The sequence below is a fragment of the Tupaia chinensis genome, unplaced genomic scaffold (assembly GCF_000334495.1).
Source record: "Tupaia chinensis unplaced genomic scaffold, TupChi_1.0 Scaffold146961_1, whole genome shotgun sequence".
NCBI lineage: Eukaryota > Metazoa > Chordata > Mammalia > Scandentia > Tupaiidae > Tupaia > Tupaia belangeri.
The window spans coordinates 589,498-615,537 of NW_006206814.1; the positions used below are offsets into that span (position 1 = coordinate 589,498).

Consider the following 26,040-nt stretch of genomic DNA (forward strand, 5'->3'; position numbering starts at 1 on the left):
GTTTGTTTGTTTGTTTGTTTGTTTGTTTTTTGCTATAGGGTACGTGTGTGCTCACCAGAAAGACAGAGAGAGAGAGACAGAAAGCGAGAAATCAACTCCCAGGGGGGATGGTCACGCCGCAATTCCTTTTCCTCCATTCTCCTCTCGGGATCTTGGGCAGGCACGCACATGTGCCCAGCATAAGTTTATGCCACTGAGTCGGAGAATCGAACCGCAGTCGACTACATGGGAATCCAGAGACATAGCCATTACACTAACTGCTAGTTCCTGAACCACTTCCTATCAATGCTAGGGTCTTGTTTTTTATGGTTGAATAGTATTCCACAGAGTATGTGCGTCACACTTTTTCAATCCATTCATCATTTGTGGACATTTGGGTTGGTTCCATGTCTTAGCAATCGTGAATAATATCGCAATAAAAATTGATATGGAAGCACTATTCCAACTGAGCATTCTAGTGTCCTTTTGGTGGATACCCAGAAGTGGGATTGCTGGATCATACGTAGTTCTATTTGTAAATCTTTAAGGACCTCCATATTGTTTTCTACACTGGCTGGGCCAGTTTACATTCGCACCAACAGTGTAGGAGAGTTCCCCTTTCACCATGTCCCACCAACACTTACCATTTTTGTATTTTTAATCTTCACCATTCTGACTGGGGTTAAGTGATGTCTCATTGTGGTTTTAATCTACATCTTCCTTTGATGAGAGATTGTGATAGGCAGTTAGTCGTGAGTGGGCAGCCCTAAGAGAAAATCGAAAGGCTCATCTAGCTCCGGGTACCAGGAGGACGAGGCAATTTGCCATCTCCCTCCCTTTGGGCCTGAGGGAAGCACACAGGGATGATTCGTAGAATTTTCTTTTACCAAAATCCCTAAGTAAGCATCTTGGTCAACACCCTAATTCCCATTAGGGTGATGGACTAATTGGGCAGTCTAATTAGGGCAACCAGGCTTGCATTGGGCATGCAGTTAGGTGATCAAGTTCCTCATTCTTTACCTGTGAGGAAGGTGCTGGAAAGAACGTGTGGATTCAAATTTAAAGGAAGGACATAGGCAGCGTAAGGGGCCTCCCACTAATGAATATTCATGACCTCTAGTAATAAAATGACGGTTGACCAGTGCTGAGTGCAGTTGCCACCTGGTGATCTGCTTGCCCAAGAGTCTTTTTGGGTGTACTTCCTTTCTTTCCTATTAAATCTTCTCTTCTAACTACTTCATTCGTGGTTGCGATTTCATTTTGCGCCTAGGGACAGATCTCTAATTTTAGTGATCTGGACCCAAACAACCAAGGACTTCACAGCGCAGCTCGACACTCTCCCATCCGTTAACAAGATGGTGAGCATTTCCATATATGTTTTTGGCTGTTCATATGTCTTCCTTAGAGAGTTTTTTGTTCAGCTCATTTTTCCATCTTTTAATTTGGGAAATCTCTTTTTTTTTGGGGGGGGGGTAAGCTGCTTGAGTTCCTTCTGTATTTATCAGTCCCTTATCTAAGGCATAGTTTACAAAAATATTCTTCCATTTCGAGATGTGTCTATTCACAGTAATTACTGTGTTCTTTGCTGTGCAGAAACTTCTTTTTTTTTTTTGGACAGGTTTTTGCTATAGGGCGCGTGCACTCACCAGACAGACAGAGAGAGACAGAGAGACAGAAAGTGAGAAATCACCCCCTAGGGGGGATGGCCACGCCGCAATCCTTTCTCCTCCATTCTCCTCTCAGGATCTTGGACATGCACGCACACGTGTCCGGCATGAGTTTAAGCCACTGGGTCTGGGACTCGAACCGCAGTCAACTACATGGGAGTCCAGCGACATAGCCATTATGCTAACTGCTGGTCCTGCTGTGCAGAAACTTCTTAACCTGATGTAATCCCACTTGTCTATTTTGGGGATTAGTGCCTGTTTGGGGAGTCTTACTTAAGAAGGCTGTGCGTACACCAGTATCTCCGAGTTTTCCCAGTGTTTTCCACCAGTAGTTTTATAGTTTGAGGTCTTAGGTTAGATCTTTGATCCATCTTTGAGTTGATTTTTGTTAATGGTGAAATATGGGGATTCAGTTTCATCTTTTTGCAGGTGGATACCCAGTTTTTCCTGTGCCATTTGCTAAAGAGGTTTTCCTTTTGCCACTGGATTGACTGGTATCCTTTGTCAAAAATCAGTTGACTCGGGACCAGCAGTTAGCGTAATGGCTATGTCGCTGGACTCCCATGTAGTTGACTGCGGTTCGAGTCCCAGACCCGGTAGCTTAAACTCACGCGGGGCACGTGTGCGTGCGTGCCCAAGATCCCGAGAGGAGAATGGAGGAGAAGGGATTGCGGCCTGGCCATCCCCCCTGGGGGGTGATTTCTCGCTTTCTATCTCTCTGTCTCTCTCTGTCTGTCTGGCGAGTGCACGCGCCCTATAGCAAAAACCTCTAAAAAAAAAAAATCAGTTGACTGTATGTTTTGAGGATTATTTCTGTGGCCTCTATTCTATTCCATTGTTCCACCTGTCCGTTTTTGTGTAAATACTAAGCTTTTTTGATTATCAAAGTTTTATAAGTATGTTTTGGGGCTAGGGGGTAGGATGCCACCCACTCCACTCTTCTTGTGCAGGATTGCTTTAGCTATATGAGGTCTTTTATGATTCCCGATAAATTCTATGATTGTCTTTTTTAGATCTTTGAAGAATGTCTCTGGTAATTTTATTGGAATTGTGTTGTGTTAAATATGTAGATTAATTGGGGTAGAATTGCCATTTTGATTATATTAATTTTTCCCACCCAGGAACATGGGATGTCCTTCCACTTTTTTGTGTCATTTTCAATTTCATTTTTAAGATTTTCATAGTTTTCTTTGTAAAGGCCTTTGACTTCCTTAGTTAGCTTTATCCCTAGGTATCTTATACATTTTGTGGCTAAGGTAAAAAGGATTCCTTTCTTTAGCTCTACCTTGGTCAACTCGTTATTCATGTATAGAAATGCTATAGATTTTTGGATGTTGATTTTGTATCCTGCCACTTTACTGTATTCATTTATTACTGTAAGAAGTTTTTTCCGATGGAAACCTTTGGGTATTCTAAATATACCATCATTTCCTTTGCAAATAAAGATGTTTTCAACTCTTCTTTGCCTATTTAAATGTCTTTTATACTATTCTCTTTTCTCATTGCTTTGGCTAAGACTTCCAGCCCTATACTGAAAAGGAGTGGAGAAAGTGGGCAGCCTTGTCTTGTGCCTGTTTTTTGTGGAAAAGCTTTTAGTTTTTCCCCATTTAGTATAATGTTAGCTATAGGTTTTTCATAGATGGCTTTTATTGTTTTGAGGAATGACCCTTCTATGCTGATTTTTCTAAGAGTCTTAATCATGAAGGGATGTTGTATTTTATCTAATACTTTCTCTACATTGATTAAAACGATCATATGGTTTTTATCTTTCTTTATGGTGTATCTTTATATGGTGTATAATGTTTATGGTCTTGTGTATGTTGAACCACCCTTAAATCCCTGCTATAAAGCCTACCTGGTTGTGATGCATAATCTTTTTTATATGTTGTTGGAAATGGTTTGCAAGTATCTTGTTGAGAATTTTGGCACCTATATTCACCAGAGATATTGAGCTGTAATTTTCCTTTATGTCTTTTGTAGAGAGAGAACCTGAGGTGTGGGGACATGCTCTGAGCAAATACCACCTGTCCTTTTGGGCTTCGGCAGAACCTTGTAACCTGTGCTTTCATTGACCCTCACTGCAGACAGATCAAGGGTGGAAATTGCTAGGGGCATTCAAACAGACACATCTGATGGACTTCAAGAGATATCTTGGCCCCGATTAACAAAGTCCAATCCCTGCTCTGCATCTGAAAGGTTCTTTAGCCTCCTCTGGGTGTGGTGGTGCACTCCTTATGGAGAAGTTCTTTAGCTTCTTTCCCACACCTACAGCTAGGTTTCTCTGAGTTAGAAAAGAAGATGATGAGACTTTCTCTTGATGGGATTATCACCAAGGGATACACCTGGCCCAGTATGACCGAGCCCTTATAGATTTGTTACCTGCTTCTTATTGTCTGTCACCTGGCAACGAATCTATGAAGTATCATGAAACATACATGTGTAATGTCTCATTGTACTATAAATAAAGAGGTCCAATTTGTCTGGGTGACTCAAGCAGCGGCACAAGTTGCTTGGGCTGCCTAGGCTCAGGTTGCCTGTGTCTATTTCTACTCTATGTCTTTGTCTCATTCTTTCCAATTCCCCAGTCCTCTTGAGATGGAGGGCTTTCTCTTTCTTGTCCTCTCTCTTCCTCACCAGCAGCCCTCTGATCATGATTCAGCTAGACCCAAGCCCTGGAGCGGACACTGACAGTCTTTATCTGTTTTGGGAATGAGGATGATAGAGGCTTCACAAAATGAATTTGGGAGGTTTCCTTCCTTTGCGATCTTTAGAAATAATTTGAGTAGAATGGGAGTTAATGCTTCTTTAAAAGTTTTGTAGAATTCAAAAGCCATCAGGACCTGGCCTTTTCTTTGTCAGGAGGTTATTTATTACTCACTCAATCTCACGGCTTGTTACGGGTCTATTCAGGCTTTCTATATACTCCTGATCCAATCTTGGTAGATTATATGCATCCAGAAATTTGTCCATCTCCTCCATGTTTTCTTGTTTGTTGGCATATAGTTGCCCATAAAATCCTCTAATGATATTTTGGATTTCTATTGGATCCGTTATCATATTGCCTGTCTCATTACATATTTGATTTATCTGTTTCTTTCTTCTTAATCAGTCTAGCTAATGGTGTGTTCCTTTTGTTAATCTTTTCAAAGAACCAGCTTTTGCTTTCATTTATTTTCTGTATAGTTCATTTATTTTCTATTTCATGTATTTCTGCTTGAATTTCTTTTCACCTGGCATGTTTTGGGTTATTTTTGTTGTTTTCTCAGTTCTCTGAAGCATAATGTCAGGTTGTCTATTTGTCATCTTTCCTTCATTTTCTTATGTGCACTAATTGCTATGAATTTTCCTCCTATGACTGCTTTTGCAGAGTTCCATAGCTTATGGAAACTAGTATACGCATTATCATTTGTTCTATAAATCTTTTGATTTCAGACATAATTTCTTCAGTAGCTGAGAAGTCATTCAGAAGTAAGTTGTTCAGTTTCCATGTGTTTGTGTATTTTTGCAGATTTTTTCCTGAAATTACTATCAAGTTTAATTCTGTCATGGTCAGAGAAGATACTGGATATAGTTTCTATGCCTTTGAATCTGTAAAGGCTTGCTTTGTGCCCTATCATATGGTCAATCTTTGAAAATGTTTCATGCTTCTTCTTCCTTTACCTAGGACAGAAGGCATCTAAGCATCTCCACCTCTACCTCTGCTGTCTCTCTGGGTTCAGTTTTATAGCTATGAAGCTCTCCCCTGCACCAGCCAGACCCCAGTGCTAGTCAGGACCGAAATTGTCCAAGTATCTCCATCTCTGCCTCTGCTGTCCCTCTGAGTTCAGCTGCACAGCTGTGAAGTGTCCCAGCAAGGCTCCCCCTTCCGGACCCCAATGCTAGTCAGGAAAGCAAGTGTCTCTCTCCCTCTTGTTCTTCTCTATTCCTTCTTTTTTTCTCTCTCTCTTTCTAAAAAACAGCTTTCTGCCATGTTTATGCCTTTCTCTAGCTAATTTGTCTCTTCCTCCCTCACCTAGGACAGAAGGAGCCCAGGCCTCTCCATCTCTGCCTCTTCTGTCTCTTCTCAAGGCGTGCAAGCACTCTGTGTGGTTTCCATTATTAACCCAATTTTATTTTCTGTGTCATGGTTTCTGTTTTTTTTCTCCTCTTTTTGTTTTAATTATTTCCTTCTCTTTTCTTTGCTTTTTCTTCCTATCTCTGTTTCCTACTTTCTTTTTCTTTTACCTTAATTTCTTGTTTTACTGTTTAGCCCATATCCACTGCCTAGAGAAGTCTAGGTGCATAGTAGCGGAACATCTGAACATTGTGAGTTTTAGAGAATTCTTTGCACCTTACTGTAGTGGTTGCAAAAAGAGTGAAATTCCCCTTCATAAATCTGATTTCAAAACTTCACCTGTGATTCCCACACTGGAAGAGACAGTAGAGGGCGAAAATAGCACCAAATGATTTCACAGTAAGGGAAACACATGAGCTCACAGTTACACAATCCTTTTCCAACAAATTAGCCAAAAATGAATACATTACCAAATGACTAAAAATTGGAGAAGAGCCTCAAGGATGAGAGAATCAAGTAATACTTCTCCAGCCAGGGAACACTGTAACTCGTCTCCAAGTAAGGAAAAACTAAAAGATAGTACTGAAATGTCAGAAAAATAATTTAGAATATTAATGGTAACAAAACTCTATGAGATGCAAGAAAAAAACAGACATTTAGCTCTAAGAGATGAGGAAGCCCTTCCATGATATGAAAGAAGAATTGGACACCATAAAAAAAAATCAAGTGAAACTGTTAGAAATGAAGGCTGTAATACAGGAAATCAAAACCTCCCTCGAAAGTATTAAAAGCAGGTTAGACCATGCAGAAGACTGAATCTTGGGAGTAGAAGACAAAACCTCTGACCTAGAGAAAAATATATCAAAAAGACTGAAAAAACAGCCAAGAAAACTGAGAATAATATATGAGAAATACTAGATACCACGTGTCAGCATCTGCTCTCGGGCTTGGCTCAACCTGAATCATGATCAGGGGGCTGATGGTGAGGAAGAGAAAGAGGAAGAGAAAGAGGAAGCCCTTCGTCTCAAGAGGACCGGGGAATCGGAAAGAATGACACAAAGAGACAGAGTAACAGCGGACACAGGCAGTCTGAGCCTAAGTAGCCCAAGCAACTTGTGCCATAATTTGTGTTGCCCAGACAAACTGGGTATCTTTATTTATAGGGCAAAGTGACATTACATATGTGTATTCCATGACATTCTATAAATATGTTGATGCATTACAGACAATAAGAAGTAGGTAACAAATTTATAAGGACTTAGACATACTGGGCCATGTGTATCCCTTGATGATAATCCCAACAAGAGAAAAATTCTATTGTCTTCTTTTCTAGTAGAGAGAAGCCTAGCTGCAGGTGTGGGGAAGAAACATAAGGCTAAAGAATCTCTCCAAGGACCAGCAGTTAGCGTAATGGCTATGTCGCTGGACTCCCACGTAGTCGACCGTGATTTGATTCTTGGACCCAGTGGCTTAAACTCACGTCGGGCTCATGTGCGTGCGTGCCCAAGATCCCGAGAGGAGAATGGAGGAGAAGGGATTGTGGCGTGGCCATCCCCCCTGGGGGGTGATTTCTTGCTTTCTGTCTCTCTGTTTCTCTCTGTCTGTCCGGCGAGTGCACGCGCCCTATTGTGAAAAAAAAAAAAAAAGAATTTCTTCATAAGGCCTGCACCACCATGCCCAGAGAAGGCTAAAGAAACTCACAGAGCCAGAGTAAGGATTGGACTTTGCTAATTGGGGTCAGGATGTTTCCTGAATTCCACCAGATGTGTCTGTTTGAATGCCCCTAGCAATTTCCACCCTTTTGGGATTTTTGTATTTTTTGTGTCTGAATGTTTGCCTCTCTAGACTTGAAAAATTTTCTTTCAGAATTGCTGCAGTGAGGGTCAAGGAAAGGACAAATTGCAAGATTCTGCCAAAGCCCAAAGGGACAGGTGGTATTTGCTCAGAATATTTCCCCACACCTCACTCAAGGCCTCTCTCTGAGCATGTACTTACAACCATGAAATGTCCAAATAATTGGTATCCCAGAAGGTGAAGAAACTATTTAGGGCATTGATAATCTATTCCATGAAATCCTGCAAGAAAACTTTTCAAGTCTAGAGAGGCACTCAAACATTCAGACACAAGAAATACAAAAATCCCAAATGGAATCAATCCAAGAAGATCCTCTCTATGGTACATCATAACTATATTGGCCAAAATCATAAACAAAGACAAGATACAAATTTGGCAAGAGAGAAACGTCAGATTACTTAAAAAGGCTATTCCATCAGGCTAACATTGGACCTCTCATCAGATACAATGCAAACAAGAAAAGAATGGGGAAATATATTCAAAGTGTTAAATGAAAGACAATTTCAAAAAAGAATACTATACCGGGCAAGATTATCCTTCATATGGGAAAAGAAGATAAAAACCTTCTTGGATAAACAAAACCTGAAAGAATTTACCAACTCCAGACCAACTCTTCGAGAAATTCTGAAAGGAGTACTATACCAAGAAAACTAAAGACAGACAGACAGCAATAAGAGAACAAAAAACAACAAGTATGTGGCCAACTTAACGGTAGGGACAAGTCTGGAAATATCTATAATAACGTTCAATGTTAATGGATTAAATTCTCCAATCAAGAGACACAAACTGGCTGAATGGATTAAAAATCAGAAACCTTCCATCTTCTGCCTATAAGAAACCCAATTCATGGGTAAAGACATACATAGATTAAAAGTGAAGGGCTGTAAAAAGCTATTGCATGCAAATGGAAATCAAAAAAGAGTGTGAGTCACTATATTGATTTTGGAAAAAATAGGTTTTAAGACAAAAACCATAAGAAAGAGACAATGAAGGGCATTGTATAGTAGTTAAAAGGTCTAATTCACCAAGAAGATATAACACTTATAAATATCTATGCACCCAACTCAGGAGCACCCAAGTATGTAAAGGAAAGACTGCTAGATTGAAAAGGAAAGATAGACTGTAACACAATAAGAATTGGAGATCTCAAAACCCCATTATCTCCTCTAGACAGGTCAATGAGACAAAAAATAAGCAAAGAGATTCAGGACCTAAATGATGCCATAAATCAGATCGACTTGATAGACATCTATAAAACTTTCCACCCAGAGACCCCTCCACAGCTCATGAGAACTAGTGATTTCAAGGAAAAAAGAGAAATGAAGATTTTCTACTGATAATTCAGCCTCCAGCCCACAAACTCAAGTGGAGAGGCAAGGGGTAGGCCTTCCAAAGATGATTCCTCTATGGCTCCTGAGAACTAGTGTTTTCAGGGGGAAAAAAAAGAAATGAAGATATTCTACTAATAATTCAGCCTCTAGCCCACAAACTTGAGTGGTAGGGAGCCCCTCTAGCCTTCTATCTGTCTCTGTCTCTCTTTGCCTCTGTCTCTGCTTTCTCATTTTTTGGTAATTTTTCCTTTAAAAATTTTGTAAGGTAAAGTATTCTCTTGGCTTTCAGCCCCTCCTTATTTTGCTAATAATCCCCTTTCCCCCTTCCATCCAGGACAGGCAAAAGGCAGGCCATCAGAAAAAGACTCTTCCATGGCTCCTGAGAGCTAGTGATTTCAGGGAAAAAATAGAAACGAAGATTTTTTTTTTTTTTTGCTTTTTTTTATTTTTTGCTTTTTTTTTCAGAGGTTTTCACTATAGGGCACGTGCGCTTGCCAGAGAGAGAGAGACAGAGAGACAGAAAGCGAGAAATCACCCCCCAGGGGGGATGACCATGCTGCAATCCCCCCTTCTCCTCCATTCTCCTCTCTGGATCTTGGGCACGCACGCACATGCACCCGGTGTGAGTTTTAAGCCACCGTGGTCCGGGATGCGAACCGCGGTCAACTACGTGGGTGTCCAGTGACATAGCCATTACGCTAACTGCTGGTCCCTATTTTTTACTTTTCTTAAAAATTTTTTTGGGCTGTTTGTTTTTTCTTCTTTTTCTGTTCCTTTATTCTCTCTCTCTCTCTCTCTCTCTCTCTCTCTCTCTCTCTTTCTTTTTCTTTTATCTCATCATTCTGCTCCTCAATCTCCATTCACTGTGTTTCTATATGGATCTAAGGGAACCATAGCCAAACATCCAAATACTATTAGGGTTAACAAATTCCTCAATACCCTCTGAATATGCTGCACAAAGGGATAAAAACAACAGCAAAGAGATTCCAAATCATCTTCTTCTGCATGCTCCTGAATGCTCAGATTGAACTTTAAGAATTAGGAAGAAACACACCATCCATCAGATGACTAAAAATAACCACAGGTTCACAACAAACATGGGAAAACAAGAAAATACCTCTCCTCCAAGGGAAAAGAATAACTCTTCTTCATCCACAGACAGTTCAATGAAAATCAAGGAAATTTCTGATAAAGAATTTAGAATATTCATAATGACAAAGCTAACAGAGATGGAAAAGAAGAGAGACAATGAACTGTGGAAGAGGCAGGAGAAATGAGCTGATGAGTTCCAAGAGGTGATGAAATTCTTGCAAGATCTAAAAGAGGAAATACACACTTTAAAAAAAAATCAAATGGACCTGTTAGAGATGAAGGCTATAATACAGGAAGTCAAAATCTCCCTTGAAAGTATAAAAAGCTGACTAGATCATACAGAAAATAGAATCTCAGATGTAGAAGATAGAATCGCTGACTTAGAAAAATCCACCACAAAGACTGAGAAAATTGCCCCAGAAAATGAGAATAATATATGAGAAATACTAGATACTATTAAACATCCAAACATCTGTATAATTGGTATCCCAGAAAGCATACAGACTCATAAGGGCATTGATAATCTATTCCATAAAATCCTAGAATAAAACTTTCCAAACCTAGAGAGGCACTCAAAGATCCAGTCCCAAGAAATACAGAGGATCCCCAATAGAATCAACCCAAGAAGATCTTCTCCAAGACACATTATACCCAGATTGGCCAAAACCACAGACAAAGACAAGATACTAAGATTGGCAAGAGAAAAATGGCAAGTTACCTACAAAGGATATCCCATCAGGATAACAGCAGACCTCTCATCAGAAACAATGCAAGCAAAGGAAGAATAGGAAAATATATTCAAAGTGTTAGGGGAAAAGCAATTTCAACCAAGAATACTGTACCCAGGAAGATTATCCTTCATATGGGAAGAATAGACAAGAACATTCTCAGATAAACAAAACCTGAAAGAATTTAGCAATACCAGATCAGATCTCCAAGAAGTTCTCAAGGGAGTGCTATACCAAGAAAATCAAATACAGACACACAGAAATAAGAGTTTAAAAACTCGAGACCAGCAGTTAGCATAATGGCTGTTTCTTAGCATTTCTTTGATTTATTAAAGTTAAAACTGCTTTTCTTAAAATTATCAGCTGAACTTGTTATTGAAAGTAGTTAGATTATTGTTAGGTTATTTAAGAGATTGCATGATCAATAAAATGTGGTAGGAAAAGGAATGGAAAACAACTGTAGACACCAGAGATAGTGTGGTAGGAGGGTGGAAAAGGGCAGATGGTCAGAAATAGGGTATATATGCACACACACACACAAACACACACACATATATATGTACACATATATATGCATGAAACTAAAAATGGAAAAGTATTGATGATAATATGCATGATTAAGCCACTATGCAGTATATTCTGGATGGGAAATCACATTTTGTATGTTGTGGTCATGCTTAGGCTATGAATGTAAATTAATTACTTTTTTAAAAGTTTCAGAAAAAAGAAGTTCATGGAAATACATATAATGAGAAAACTATATATGAATTTCAAAAAGTAATTGTACCAAAATAAATTCATACTTTAATTGTAAAAAAAAAAAAAGAAAAGAAAAGAAAAAAAGTTATTAAAAAAAAAAAAACTTTCCATCCCCAAGAACAAAAAATATACATTTTTCTCAACCCCACATGGTTACCTTTTTGAAGACTGAAACACATGATAGGGCACAAAACCAGCCTTTACAGATCCAAAGGCATAGAAAATATGTCTAGCATCTTCTCCGACCATGACGGAATTAAACTTGATATTAATCTCAGGAAGAACTCTAAAAAAAAAAAAATACACACACACACAAATACATGGAAACTAAATAACCTACTTCTGAATGACTTCACCACTACTGAAGTGATTAAGACTGAAATCAAAACTTTCATGGAAACAAATGAAAATGAGTACATAAGTTTCCATAATTTATGGGACACTGCTAAAGCAGTCATAAGAGGGAAGTTCATAGCAATTAGAGCACACAAGAAAGATCTGGTAAGGTGGCAAAAGGACAATCTAACATCATGCCTCAGGGAATTGGAAAAACAGCAACAAAAAAAAATCCAAAAAATGCCAGAAGAAAAGAAATAATAAAGATTTGAGCAGAAATAAATGAAATAGAAAATAAATGAACTATACAAAATGTAATGAATATAAATGAAAGCAAAAGCCGGTTCTTTTAAAAGATAAATAAGAAGAGAGAAAGGAACCATATAAATCAAATTCACAATGAATCAGGTAACATAACAACAGACATAACAGAAATACAAAACATCATTAGAAGATACTGTGAGTGACTATGTGCCAACAAAGAAGAAAACCTGGATGAGATGGACTAATTCTTGGACACACAGAGTCAATGTATAAGATTGACTCAGGAGGACATAGAAAGCCTGAACAGACCTATAACAAGCAATGAGCTTGAATCAGTAATAAATAATCTCCCAGCAAAAAAAAAAAAAGTCCAGGTCTCAATGGTGTCACTGCTGAATTTTAGAAAACTTTTAAAGAAGAGGTAACGCCTATTCTACTCACACTGTTTCTAGAGACCCAATAGGAAAGAACCCTACCAAATTCATCCTATGAAGCCCCCACATCGGATAAAGATATATATAAAAAAATTTAAAAAAAGGAAAACTACAGACCTATACCTCTGATGAATATAGATGTAAAAATTATCAACAAGATATTTGCTAACCATATTCAACAGCATATAAAGAAGGTTATTCATCATGACCAGGTGGGCTTTATTCCAGGGATGCAAGGGTAGTTCAACATATGCAAAGCCATAAATGTAATACACCATATTAACAGAAAGAAAGATAAAAGTCATATGATCATTTCAATTGATGCGGAAAAGGCATTTGACAAAATACAACATTCTTTTATGATTGAGATTCAAGAAAATTGGCACAAAAGGATTATTTTTCAGCATAATAAAAGCCATCTATGAAAAACCTATAGCTGACATTATACTGAATGAGGAAGAGCTGAAAGCTTTTCCACTAAAAACTGGTACAAGACAAGGCTGCCCACTTTCTCTGCTTCCTATTCAATATAGAACTGGAAGTCACAGTCAATGTGATCAGACAAGATAATTAAATAAAAGACATTCCAGCAGGAAAAGAAGAGCTGAAATTATCTCTGTTTGCAGATGGCATTATTATATACATAGAAGATTCAATCATAGCCACAAAAAAATCTTCTCAAAGTAATAACTGCATACAGTAAAGTGGCAGAATACAAAATTAACTTACAAAAATATATAGTATTTCTATATGCAAACAACAGACAGAGACAGAACTGAAGAAAGTAATCCCATTTGCCATAGCCACAAGAAGTATAAGATACCTAGGAATGGGAACCAGCAGTTAGCGTAATGGCTATGTCGCTGGACTCCCACATAGTCGACTGCAGTTCGCATCCCGGACCCGGTGGCTTAAAACTCACACCGGGTGCATGTGCGTATGTGCCCAAGATTCCGAGAGGAGAATGGAGGAGAAGGGATTGCGGCGTGACCATCCCCCTTGGAGGGTGATTTCTCAGTTTCTGTCTCTATGTTTCTCTCTGTCTGTCTGGCGAGTGCATGCGCCCTATAGAGAAAAAAAAAAAAAGATACCTAGGAATAAAACTAACCAAGAAAGTCAAAGCCCTCTATGAGGAAAACTATGAAAACCATAAAAAGGAAATTGAAAAGGACACACAAAAAAGTGGAAGGACAGCCCATGTTCCTGGATTGGCAGAAATAATATACCCAAAATGGCAGTTCTACCAAAATTAATCTACATATTTAATGCCATCCCTATAAATTACAAGAGACATTCTTCACAGATTTAGAAAAGACAATCATAGAATTTGTCTGGAATCATAAAAGACCCGAAATTGCCAAAGCCATACTGAATAAGTAGAGTGGGGTGGGTGGCATCTCACTTCTTGACCCCATAATATATTACAAAACTGCAATAATTAAAACAGCACGGTATTAGCACAAAAACAGACACGAGACCAATGAAATAGAGTAGAGACCCCACAAAATAAACCCTAAGCATACAGCCAACTGATCTTTGACAAAGGGCACCATCGATCCAGTGGGAATAGGAAAACCTCTTCACCAAATGGTGCTGGAAAAACTGGGTATCCACCCACACAAAGATGAATCTGAACCCTTACCTATCACATTAACAAAAATCAACTCAAAGTGGATCAAAAATGTCAACCTAAGACCACAAACTATAAAACTACTGATGGAAAATACTGGTGAAACTCCTGGGAGACATTGGGGTAGTCAAAGACTTCTTAAGCAAGGCCCCTAAAGCACAGACAATAATACCCAAGATAGACAGGGGTATTATATCAGATTAAGAAGGTTCTGCACAGCAAAGGACATGGTAATTAGTGTGAATCAACAACCCTCAGAATGGGAGAGAATCTTTGTTAACTGCATCTCAGATAAGGGACTGATAACCAGAATACACAGGGAACTCAAGCAACTCACCCAGAATAAAATAATTAATCCAATTAAAAGATGAGAAAATGAGGTGAATTAGCAACTCTAAGGAAGACATACAAACAGCCAAAAAGCATATGAAAAAGTGTTCAACATCCATCATCATGAGGGAAATGCAGATCAAAACCACAATGAGATACCAACTAATCCCAGTCAGAACAGTGAAAATTAAAAAATAATAATGACAACTGCTTGTGGGGATGTGGTGAAAGGAGAACACTTGTACATTGTTGGTGGGAATGTAAATTGGCTTAAGCATTGTGGAGAGCAATACGGAGGTTCCTCAAAGGCCTTCAAATAGAACTACCATATGATCCAGCAATCCCATTCCTGGGTATCTACGCAAAGGACAGAACGCTCAGTCAGAAAAGCGTTTGCACAGCTATATTTATTGCAGCATTATTCACAGTTGCTAAGACATGGAACCAACTCAAATGTCCACAAACAAATGAATGGATTGAAAAGTTTGACATATATACTCCATAGAATACTATTCAGCCATAAAAAAAACAAGGCCCTGGCATTTGATAGAAAATGGATGAATATGGAAGCTTTGTTGCTGAGCGAAGCAAGTCGGGCTATGAAAGAGACATTGTATGTCTCCACTTAACATATACTGACTGTCCACACTCTATGGTAGAGACTGAAAGACTAGAGGACATAAAAGCATTGAAAATTGTTATGGACAATGGGGACAAAGTAAAAGAGTGTGAGAGGGAAAGTGCATGGAAAAGGAAGTTTGGGGAAAAAAGTGGAGAGGTAAGATATTTGTGGGACACAGATATGTTTTATTATCTATTAATGAAAATGTGTATGGTATTCTCAACTGGGCTGGACTCAGGTGTATATCATGCTGGGTAAAGTCTCTTTACAATCTAAGTGATTTATAATGACTGAATGTATAAATACTAATAGATTTTTTTTGGAGAGGTTTTTCGCTATAGGGCACGTAAGCTTGCCAGACAGAGAGAGAGAGACATAGAGACAGAAAGCGAGAAATCACCCCCTGGGGGGATGGCCACGCCGCAATCCCTTCTCCTCCATTCTCCTCTAGGGATCTTGGGCACGCACGCACATGCGCCCGGTGTGAGTTTTAAGCCACCGGGTCCAGGACGTGAACCGTGGTCGACTACACGGGAGTCCAGCGACATAGCCATTACGCTAACTGCTGGTTCCCAATAATAATAGATTTTTTAAAGTGCAAAAAAAAAAGGTTCCATGTGAGAGTGAGAAAAATGTATATTTTGTGGTCTTATGGTGGGAAGTTCTACAGATGTCTGTCAAGTCCATTTTATTTATAGTATCATTTAGGTCCTGTATCTCTGCTTATTTTTTAATCTAGAAGGTCTATATAAAGGAGATAATGGAATGTTTAGATCCCCAGCGATTATAGACTTGCCACCTATCTCTCCTTTTAGCTCTAGCAGTTTTTCCTTCAAGCATTTAGGTGCTCCTGAGCTGGGTGCATAGATATTTATAAGCATTATGTCTTATTGATGGATTAGTCCACTTACTACTATATAATGCCCTTCTTTGTCCCTTACAGTTTTTTTCATAAAACCGATTTTGCCAGAAATCAGTATTGAAACTCCAGCCTTTTTAAATTTCCATTTGCATGGAATATCGTTTTACAGCCCTTCACTTTTAGTCTATTTATGTCTTTATCCATAGGGAGCATTTCTTACAGGAAATAGAGGGTTTCCAATTTTTTACCCATTAAGCAAGTTTGTGTCTCTCTCTTTTTTTCTTATTTTGCCAATTTTTTTTTTCGCTATAGGGCGCATGCGCTCGCTAGACAGAGAGAGACAAAGAGAGACAAAGAGACAGAAAGCGAGAAATCACCCCCCGGGGGCATGGCCACGATGCAATCCCTTCTCCTCCAATCTCCTCTTGGGATCTTGGGCACGCATGCACACGCGCCCGGTGTGAGTTTAAGCCACCGGGTCCGGGACTTGAACCGCGGTCAACTACGTGGGAGTCCAGCGACATAGCCATTACGCTAACTGCTGGTTCCCTATTTTGCCAATTTTAAATAGTTTTATTTAAGACATTGCATTCTCCACTTACAATACAGTGCTTATAAAGTGCAATGTTATTTTCCCCTGAAGAAGCACTGCTGGATAGAGGAGCAGCCCTGCGAGGAAAGCCCCCAAGCACGCCCCCAGGCATTCCCCCTGGCATGCCCCCGCACAGTCTGGTACAGCTTGGTGATGATGGGGTTACAGACTTTCTCCAGCTCCTTCTGCTGTTGCTCAAACTCTTCTTTCTCTTCAGTCTGGTTCTTGTCAAGCCAGTTGATGATTTCATTACATTTGTCAAGAGTCTTCTGTTTATCCTCATTGTTGATCTTGCCTTAAAGTTTCTCATCTTCTACCATTGCTTTCATGTTGAACGCGTAAGACTCTAGTGAATTCTTAGAAGACACCTTGTCCCTCTGCTTCTCGTCTTCAGCCTTGTACTTCTCAGCTTCCTGGACCATGCACTCAATGTCCTCCTTGCTCAGATGACCCTTATCATTAGTGATGGTGACCTTGTTTTATTTTCCAGTACTTTTATCCACAGCAGAGACATTCAGGATGCCGTTGGCATCAATATCGAAAGTGACTTTAATCTGAGGAACACCAAGGGGTGCAGGAGGTATCCCTGTGATTTCAAACTTGCCCAGCAGGTTGGTATCTTGGTCATGGCACATTCACTTTCCTAACCTAACTGAGTACACCAGGCTGGCTGTCAGAGTAGGTCATGAAGGTCTGTGTCTGCTTGGTAGGAATGGTGGTATTACATTGATGAAGACAGTCATGACTCTGCCAGCATTTCAATGCTAAGGGAAAGGGGAGTGAATACCAAGAGCAGCAGATCCTGGACATTGTCAGATTTGTCTCTTAATAAGACGGCTTCCTGGACAGCTGCACTATAAGCAACAGCCTCATCAGGGTTGACGCTCTTTTTCAGTTCCTTTCCATTGAAGAAGTCTTGTAGCAGCTTCTGAGTCTTGGGAATAAGAGTAGAGCCACTCATCAGGACGATGTCATGGATCTGTGACTTGTCTAGTTTGGCATCCTGAAGGGCTTTCTCTACAGGGTCCAGGATTCCACAGAACAGGTCTGTGTTCAATTCTTTAAATCAGGCATGGGTAATGCAGGTATAGAAGTTGATTCCTTCATAGAGGGAGTCAATCTCAATATTGGCCTGGGTGCTGGAGGAGAGGGTGTGCTTAGCCCGTTCACAAGCAGTGCAAAGGCACCAGACAGCTCTCTTATTCTCACTGATGTCCTTCTTATTCTTGCACTTAAATTCAGGGATGAAACGGTTGACCATGCGATTGCCAAAGTCTTCTCCGCCCAAGTGTGTATCTCCAGCTGTAGATTTGATCTCAAAAATTCCATCCTCCATAGTGAGGATGGACACATCAAACGTGCCACCTCCCAAGTGGAAGATCAGCACATTTCTTTCAGCTCCAACCTTTTTGTCTAAACCATAGGCAATGGCAGCAGCAGTTGGCTCATTGATGATCCTAAGCACATAGAGACCAGCATTAGTTCCAGCATCTTTGGTAGCCGGATGCTGAGAGTCATTAAAAATAAGCTGGCACAGTAACCGGAGCATTGGTAACAGTCTTCCCAAGGTAGGCTTCTGCGATTTCCTTCATCTTGGTCAGAACCATAGATGACACCTCCTCTGGGTAGAAACTTTTTTTGTATTCTTCTTGCAACTTGGGCCTGCCTACATCATTCACCCACCATGAAAGGCCAGTGCTTCATAGCAGACTGGACAATAGCATTATCAAATCTGTGTCCAATCAGATGCTTGGCATCAAAAACTGTTGATGGGGTTCATTGCAACCTGATTTTTTGCAGCATCACTGATCAATCATTGGGTATCGGTAAGGGTGGCATAGCTTAGAGCAGTACTGTTCCCCTGATCATTGGCAGTTATCTCTACTTTTCTGTGCTGGAGTAAGTGGTACCGAGATCAATGCCAACTGCAGGTCCCTTAGACATGGTTGCTTCTGTATAGGCCCACCTTGGCTCATGAAGCTCACACACCGACCTCTGCAGCTGCCGCCACATTCAATGAGTCCAGAGTGTGTCTCTTGATCAAGGAATTTAATCCATTAACGTTCAACATTATTATCGATATTTCTAGACATGTTCCTGTCATTAAGTGAGCCATTTTCTTGGTTGTTTTTTGTTCTCTTATAGCTATCTGTCTGACTTTAGTTTTCCTGGTATAGCATTCCCTTAAGAATCTTTTGAAGAGCTGGTCTGGAGTTGGTATATTCTTTGAGGTTTTGTTTATCTGAGAATGTTTTCTTTATCTTTTTTTCCCGTATGAAGGGAAATCTTGCCGGGTATAGTAATCTTGGTTGAAATTGTTTTTCTTTTACCACTTTGACTGTATTTCCCCTTTCTTTCCTTGCCTACATTGTTTCTGATGAGAGGTCCAATGTTAACCTTCTGGGATAATCTTTGTAAGTAAATTAACATTTCTCTCTTGCCAATTTTAGTATCTTCTCTTTGTCTATGATTTTGGCCAATCTGACTATGGTGTGCCTTGGGGAAGATCTTCTTGGGTTGACTCTATTTGGAGTCCTTTGTATTTATTGGGTCTGGATACTTGAATGCCTCTCTAGATTTAGAAAGGTTTCTTCTAGGATTTTCTGGAATAAATTATCAATGCCCTTATTATTTTCTTCCTCTTCTGGGATACCAATTATCCAGATGTTTGAGTGTTTAATGGTATCTAATATTTCTTGTATATTGTCCTTATTTTTCTTGGTTATTTTATTTTTTTATTTAAAAGTTGATCATTTTTCTGGGTCAGAGGTTTTGTCTTCTACATTTGAGATTCAATTTTCTGCATGATCTAATCTGCCTTAAATACTTTCAAAGAAGGTTTTAATTTCCTGTATCATATTTTTCATTTCTAACAGTTCCATTTGATTCTTTTTTTGGTGTCTATTTTTTCTTTGAAATCATGGATGGACTTCTCCTGGAGCTTGTTGTCTCTTTTCTCTTGCATCTCATTTTTTTTTCACTATAAATATTCTGAATTGTTAATCTTACATTTCCAGGAGTTTCATTGTGTTGTCTGAGGATGATGAGGATGTCGACGGAAAAATATAACCAACTGTAAAATTAATAATTAATAATTAATGCGGTTTATTTCCAAGCCAACTGTGAGTGACCTAGGCCCAGAGAAGAGGCATACATGCCTTTTCTCCGGGGTGATCATGTACATAGGTTCCTTTTATTTGCTTTTGAGATTGACACACAACATTTAATTAAAAGATTTCCCATTGGTCTGGCCCAAAAAGGCGGGACATGTAGAAGCGGGGGAGGGGGGGGTGTTGTAGGTTATAGGTGGGTTCCACAGATTCTTAGGTCAGTGATTGGAAGGGAAAATCCCTGTCTTAGTTAAAGAAAGGCTTAATCTACATCTCAAGGAAAAGGGAAGTTCCGTGTCTTGGGAAGGCATAAGCAAAAGAATACACTAATCGGTTGAAATATACATCTCAAAGATACTATGCCAGGGACAGGAGGTAGGAAGACTGTTAATAGAAAGTAAAATGATCTGTTAATGTTTGTGGGCATGACTTCCCCAGTCCCCTTTTGAAAAGATTTTGGAAAAATAGGAAAAGTAGTCAGACTTCTGTCCACAAGGAATTGATGTTTTCCCTTGGGGGAGGGGATATTTTGTTGGTTGCTCATATTTCTTGTGTCTCTGTGATGGTCTCTAGTCATCTGGTGATTTGTGCGTTCCTTCCTAAATTCTTTAAGTTAATTCTGAGTGTTCAAAGATGTGTGGGAGTAGGTGATTGGTGATCTCTCTGTTGCAGCCCCTCCCTGATGCTCCCCAGCAACCTGCACTGTTGTCACTGGTCTTAGATGATTCAAAGTCCTCCCAATTTGTAAAGAACAGGTGTGCCTGGGACTTAGTTGCTGAGCTTTAATTCAGGAACAGAGAAAGAATCTTCTCTGCATTGCCCACCACATCCTTCAGAAAACACTGAAGTCTTAGATTTCAGAGACACGTGGCAGAGGATAAGATACAGTTTCTTTGCAGTTCAGTCTTGCTGCACAGGAGCAGATGTCCAGATGGGGCGGGGAGGGGCCAAAGGTTTTCTCAAAGTCCTAAGAAACACACCTGAGAGTTCAAAGGCAAGTGGGGGAAGGGATGACCCACAGCTCTCTGTCACACAGCCTCCAGTTGCAAGTGGTCTGCCATATCAATACCAATGTTTTAATTATGTTGATTCTCCCAATCCATGAGAGAGGGCTGTCTATTTTTTGTGTATGTCTTTTTCAACATTTTTAGTCAGTTTCTTATAATTTTCATAGAAGAGATATTTTACTTCTTTGCTTACATTTATTCCTGTGTTTGTGAGTGCAGCTTTTATTATTGGAATCTATTCTTCGTTTCTGCCTTAGTTCACTCATTGTTAAAAGCACGAGAATGCCACACTTTTTTGCATGCTTATTTTATATCCTACAACTTCGCTGAGTTTGTTTAGCATTAGAGTTTTTTTGGTGAGTTCTTTGGGTCTTTCTTTGTATATGATGGTGTCATCCACAAATACAATGTAACGGCTTCTTTTCCAATTCAGATGTCTTTTATATCACTCTCTCATCTGATTGCTTCGGCTAAGATTTGCAATACTATGTTGAATAAGAATGAAGAAAGTGTGGGGCTGGCAGGTGATGTGATGGTTAAGGCACTGGATTCCCATATGGCCAACCATGGTTCAAGTCCTGGGCCTGGTGGCTTGCTTTCTCACTTTCCCTTTCTCTCTTTTTCTCGGTTTCTCTCTGGTCAAATTAAAAATAATAATAATAATAAATAAAATAAATAATTTTTTGGAGAGGTTTTTGCTATAGGGCACGTGCGCTCACCAGAAAGACAGAAAGCAAGAAATCACCCTCCAGGGGGATGGCCACGCTGCAATCCCTTCTCCTCGATTCTCCTCTCAGGAACTTGGGCACACAAGTACACGCTCACAGCGTAAGTTTAAGCCAGCAGGTCCAGGACTCGAACCATGGTCGACTACGTGGGAGTCCAGTGATGTAACCATTACACCAACTGCTGGTCCCAAAACAAATACTTTTTTTAAGAAAAAAAAAGTGGAGAAAATGAACATCTTTGTCTTGTTCCAACTTTCAGAGGAAAGGCTTTCACCTTTTCCCCATCGAGTATGGTGTTAGCTATGGGTTTGTTATATATGGCTTTATTGTGTGCCTTCTATATCTATTTTGTTGGAAGTATTAACCATGGGGAACAGCAGTTAGCGTAATGGCTATATGGCTATGTCACTGGACTCCCATGTAGTCAACCGTGGTTCGAGTCCTGGACCCGATGACTTAAACTCATGCCGGGCATGTGTGCATGCGTGCCCAAGATCCCAAGAGGAGAATGGAGAAGGGATTGAGACGTGGCCATCCCCCATGGGGGTTGGTTTCTCACTTTCTGTCTCTCTGTCTTTCTGTGTCTCTCCAGCAAGCACAGACGCCCTATAGGAAAAGCCTCTCAAAAAAAAAAAAAGAAGAAAGAAAAGAAAGCAAGAAAGTATTAACCATGAAGGAATATTAACAAATGCTTTTTCTGCATCCATTGAAATGATCATAGAATTTTGGCCTTCTTTTCTGTTAATGTGATGTATTACGTTTACTGTTTTGCATATTTTGAACCACTCATGCATCGCTGGGATAAATCCTATGTGGTCACAATGTGTAGTCTATTTGCTGCATTGTTGGTGTTCATATTTTGCTGAGAATTTTTACATCTATAGCATCAGGGATACTGGGTTGTGGTTTTCTTCGTGGCTGTAGCTTAGCCTGTTTTGGGTATCAAGATGGTGTTGGTTTCATGGAATACGCATGGGAGGGTTCTCTATTTGCATCTTTTGGAATACTTGGAGGAGAATTTGTATGTGTGCACATGTAGTTTTTTTTTTTTTTTTTAATGGGATTTGTATAATTCAGCATTGATGCTATTTGTACCTGGGCTCATCTTTCTTGAGACACTGTTACTGAATTAATTTTTATTCTGAAGGGTGCATGTGCTCACCAGAGAAAGACAGAAATAAGAGAGGAGAAAGAACATCCCCCCCCCACCCCACTGCTCGGTGGAGAATGGTCATACCACAATCTTCTTTTTGGGATTTTGGGTATACATAAAATGTACTAGTCATGTTTCTCAAGCTGCCAAGTCTAGGACTTGAACTGCATGTTCAGCCTGCAAAATCCAGTTCCCTTAACCAAGCCCCATGGGCCAGCCCTGTACTGGTATCTTCGTAAGTCTTTTACATTCTAGTCATTTATTCAACATATATTTGAGTACCTAAAACTGCAAGACAACTTAAAAGCCCTTGCTTTCATGGTGCTTATTATATTGTAAGCGTGTGTTGTGTGTGTACACCATGAATATGCGTACCTAGTTTTGCAATGATATGTTTACGTAATTGCTACATCATTTCTTACCATTTTACTGACACTTAAGTTGGGCTATGATACCCGGATCTTTCATTTCTCTAATATAAAGTAAGAGTGAATTTTCATTAACATTGTTTTCACATTATGTGGAACCAATTTGAATTCCCCTCAGGGCTTCAGATTAAATTCTTTAAGATTTTAATCTTAAAATGGAATTCAGTTTGTTGTCACATTTTTTTTTTCTTAATCAACTGGAAACAATACTGCTATTTTTTTTAGAACAGAGTAAAATCACTCTAATATAATTCTATTAGAAAAAAACTTTGTAGGGACCAGCAGTTAGTGTAATGGCTGTGTTGCTGGACTCCCATGTAGTCAACCGCAGTTCGGGTCCCAGACCTGGTGGCTTAAATTCACGCCGTGTGCGTGTGCGTGCATGCCCAAGATCCTGAGAAGAGATTGGAGGAGAAGGGATTGTGGTGTGGCCATCCCCGCTGGGGGGGTGATTTCTCGCTTTCTGTCTCTCTGTCTCTCTCTTTCTGGCGAGCATACATGCCTTACAGCAAAAACCTTTCCAAAAAAATAAATAAATAAAAATTCAAAAATAAACAAACAAAAACCTCTCCAGAAAAAAGCTCACACTGATGGGGACCAGCACTTGGCAAAATGGCTACGTCACTGGACTTCCATGTAGTCGATTGCAGTTCAAGTTCCATACCTGTTGGCTTAAACTCACGCCGGATGTGTGTGTATACATGCCCAAGATTCCGAGAGGAGAATGGAGGAGAAGGGATTGCGGCGTGGCCATCCCCCCTGGGGGGTTATTTCTCGCTTTCTGTCTCTCTGTCTCTCTCTGTCTTTCTGGCGAGCGCGTAAAAATCTCTCCCAAAAAAAAAAAAAAAAAAAAAAAAAAAAACTTTGTGATTTTTACCTAAAAATGCAAAAAGCTGAGGAACTCAACAGAACTAATCCATAGTCTCTAAGGTAACCTCTAAGAAGATTTATTATGACTCTGAAAATGCTTTATTGACTTTTTAGAAGCAAGATACTATACTGTTTCTAACAGCTCCATACAAACGAGCAATCCTGAAGGTCTTCCATAGCTTAATGCATTGTTGGTGTTCATATTTTGTATTTCATAACAAAACTAACCATGTTTGTATGCGCACATACAACTGAAATTTTGTTGGCTTTCAAACAGAAATTATGGCCTCTACCTTCTTATTTACCTTCTTCTTGGACAATAATCATGTTTGTTTCTTGAGTGGAATGGAAGGGAATAGTGTGGAATATCAGAAAAAAATTATTTTACTCCAGAGTATCTCCAAAACCACAGGGAACCAGCAGTTAGCGTAATGGCTATGTCGCTGGACTCCCACGTAGTCGACCGCGGTTCGTGTCCCGGACCCGGTGGCTTAAAACTCTCGCCGGGCGCGTGTGCGTGCGTGCCCAAGATCCCGAGAGGAGAATGGAGGAGAAGGGATTACGACGTGACCATCACCTGTGGGGGGTGATTTCTCGCTTTCTGTCTCTATGTCTCTCTCTGTCTGTCTGGCGAGCGCACGCGCCCTACAGTGAAAATCTCTCCAAAAAAAAAAAATTAACAAAACCACAAAGGGAGCCAAGAGGCAGGAACTTTAGCTAATTTATTAAATACAAAATTGCTCTAGACAGCCACAAAAAGATTTTTCAAAGGGTGTTACAGACTCTCAAAAGAATTAAGTACAGAATGATGACATCACCTTAGACTAAAAACTTTTGTGCCTCTGAGCAGAAAAAGTATCTCTGAGTTTCTTTACTGCCAAGGTAAAGAATGAAATAAAATAGATGTATAGTACTAAAAGACTCAAACTTCCTGGGGCTGGCAGGTGGTGTGATGGTTAAGGCATTAAACTCACGCATGGCTTATCATGGTTCAAGTCCTGGACCTTGAGGCTTGCTTTCTCACTTTCCCTCTTTCTTCTCTGGTCAAATTAAAAAATAATAAATACAATTAAATAAATAATTAAAAAGGAAAAAAAGACTCAAATTTTCTTCCCATCTTTGAATTATGAAAGGACAATTTTTACATTTTTAAGAGATTTTTGCTATAGGGCACATGCACTCACCAGAGAGACAGAGACAGAAATTGAGAAATCACTACCCAGAGGGGATGGATGGCTACGCTACCATCCCTTCTCCTCCATTCTTTTCTCAGGATTCTGGGCACCCACACACAGCTGCCAGAACCAGGACTCAAACCACGGTCTACAATGTGGGAGTCTAGTGACATAACCATTACTCCATCTGCTGGCTCCTACATGAATCTTTAAGTATAGGATCATGAACAACAGAACAGGCAACATTTTCAGTAATAGTGGTTTTTTTAGAATTATTTAATTTAATTTAACTTATTATTATTTTAATTTGACCAGAGGGAGACAGAGAGATGGAAGAGTGAGAAAACAAGCCACCAGGGCCAGGACTCAAACCATAGTTGGCCATGTGGGAGTCCAGCAGCTAAAACAACATGCCACTTGCTGGCCCCTCTCAGTAATATTTTTAACAACAATGAAAATAATAATTATAAGGAAAGATTTACTTATTGGTGTTTCTTCTTTATCCCCAAATAGAAAACCAGTGAAGAAGGACCAGCAGTTGGCGTAATGGCTATGTCTCTGAACTCCCACATAGTTGACCACAGTTCAAGTCCCGGACCCGGTGACTTAAACTCATGCTGGGCACGTGTGTGGGCATGCCCAAGTTCCCTAGAGAAGAATGGAGAAGAAGGGATTGGAGCGTGGCCATCCCCCTGGGGGTGGGGGGTGATTTCTCGCTCTTTGTCTCTCTGTCTCTCTCTGTGTTTCTGGTGAGCACGTGCCCTATAACAAAAACCTCTCCAAAAAAAAAAAAGAAAAGAAAAGAAAAGAAAACCAGTAAAGCAAGATGCATTTGTATAAAGTTAAGACCACAGGAACAATTCCTGTCTATAGTAATTAATCTACTGTGTGATTTTCTTCTCAGTGTTCTATTTTACACTGTTTCTGCCTTTGTACTTTTTTCTCTGATTCTATTTCTCTCTTGAGAATGAAAGCACACTTGTTACAAGCCATCATTCAACAAGCCAACGTGGCAGCCAGGAGAGAAGGAGGAGG

At 39.8% G+C, this 26,040-nt stretch overlaps 1 pseudogene; it reads right to left on the bottom strand.

Annotated features, from left to right (window-relative positions):
• LOC102477317 (heat shock cognate 71 kDa protein-like) overlaps positions 1-18,478 on the bottom strand; it is a 25,478-nt pseudogene extending 7,000 nt beyond the window's left edge.
• Positions 18,479-26,040: the final 7,562 nt, after the last annotated feature.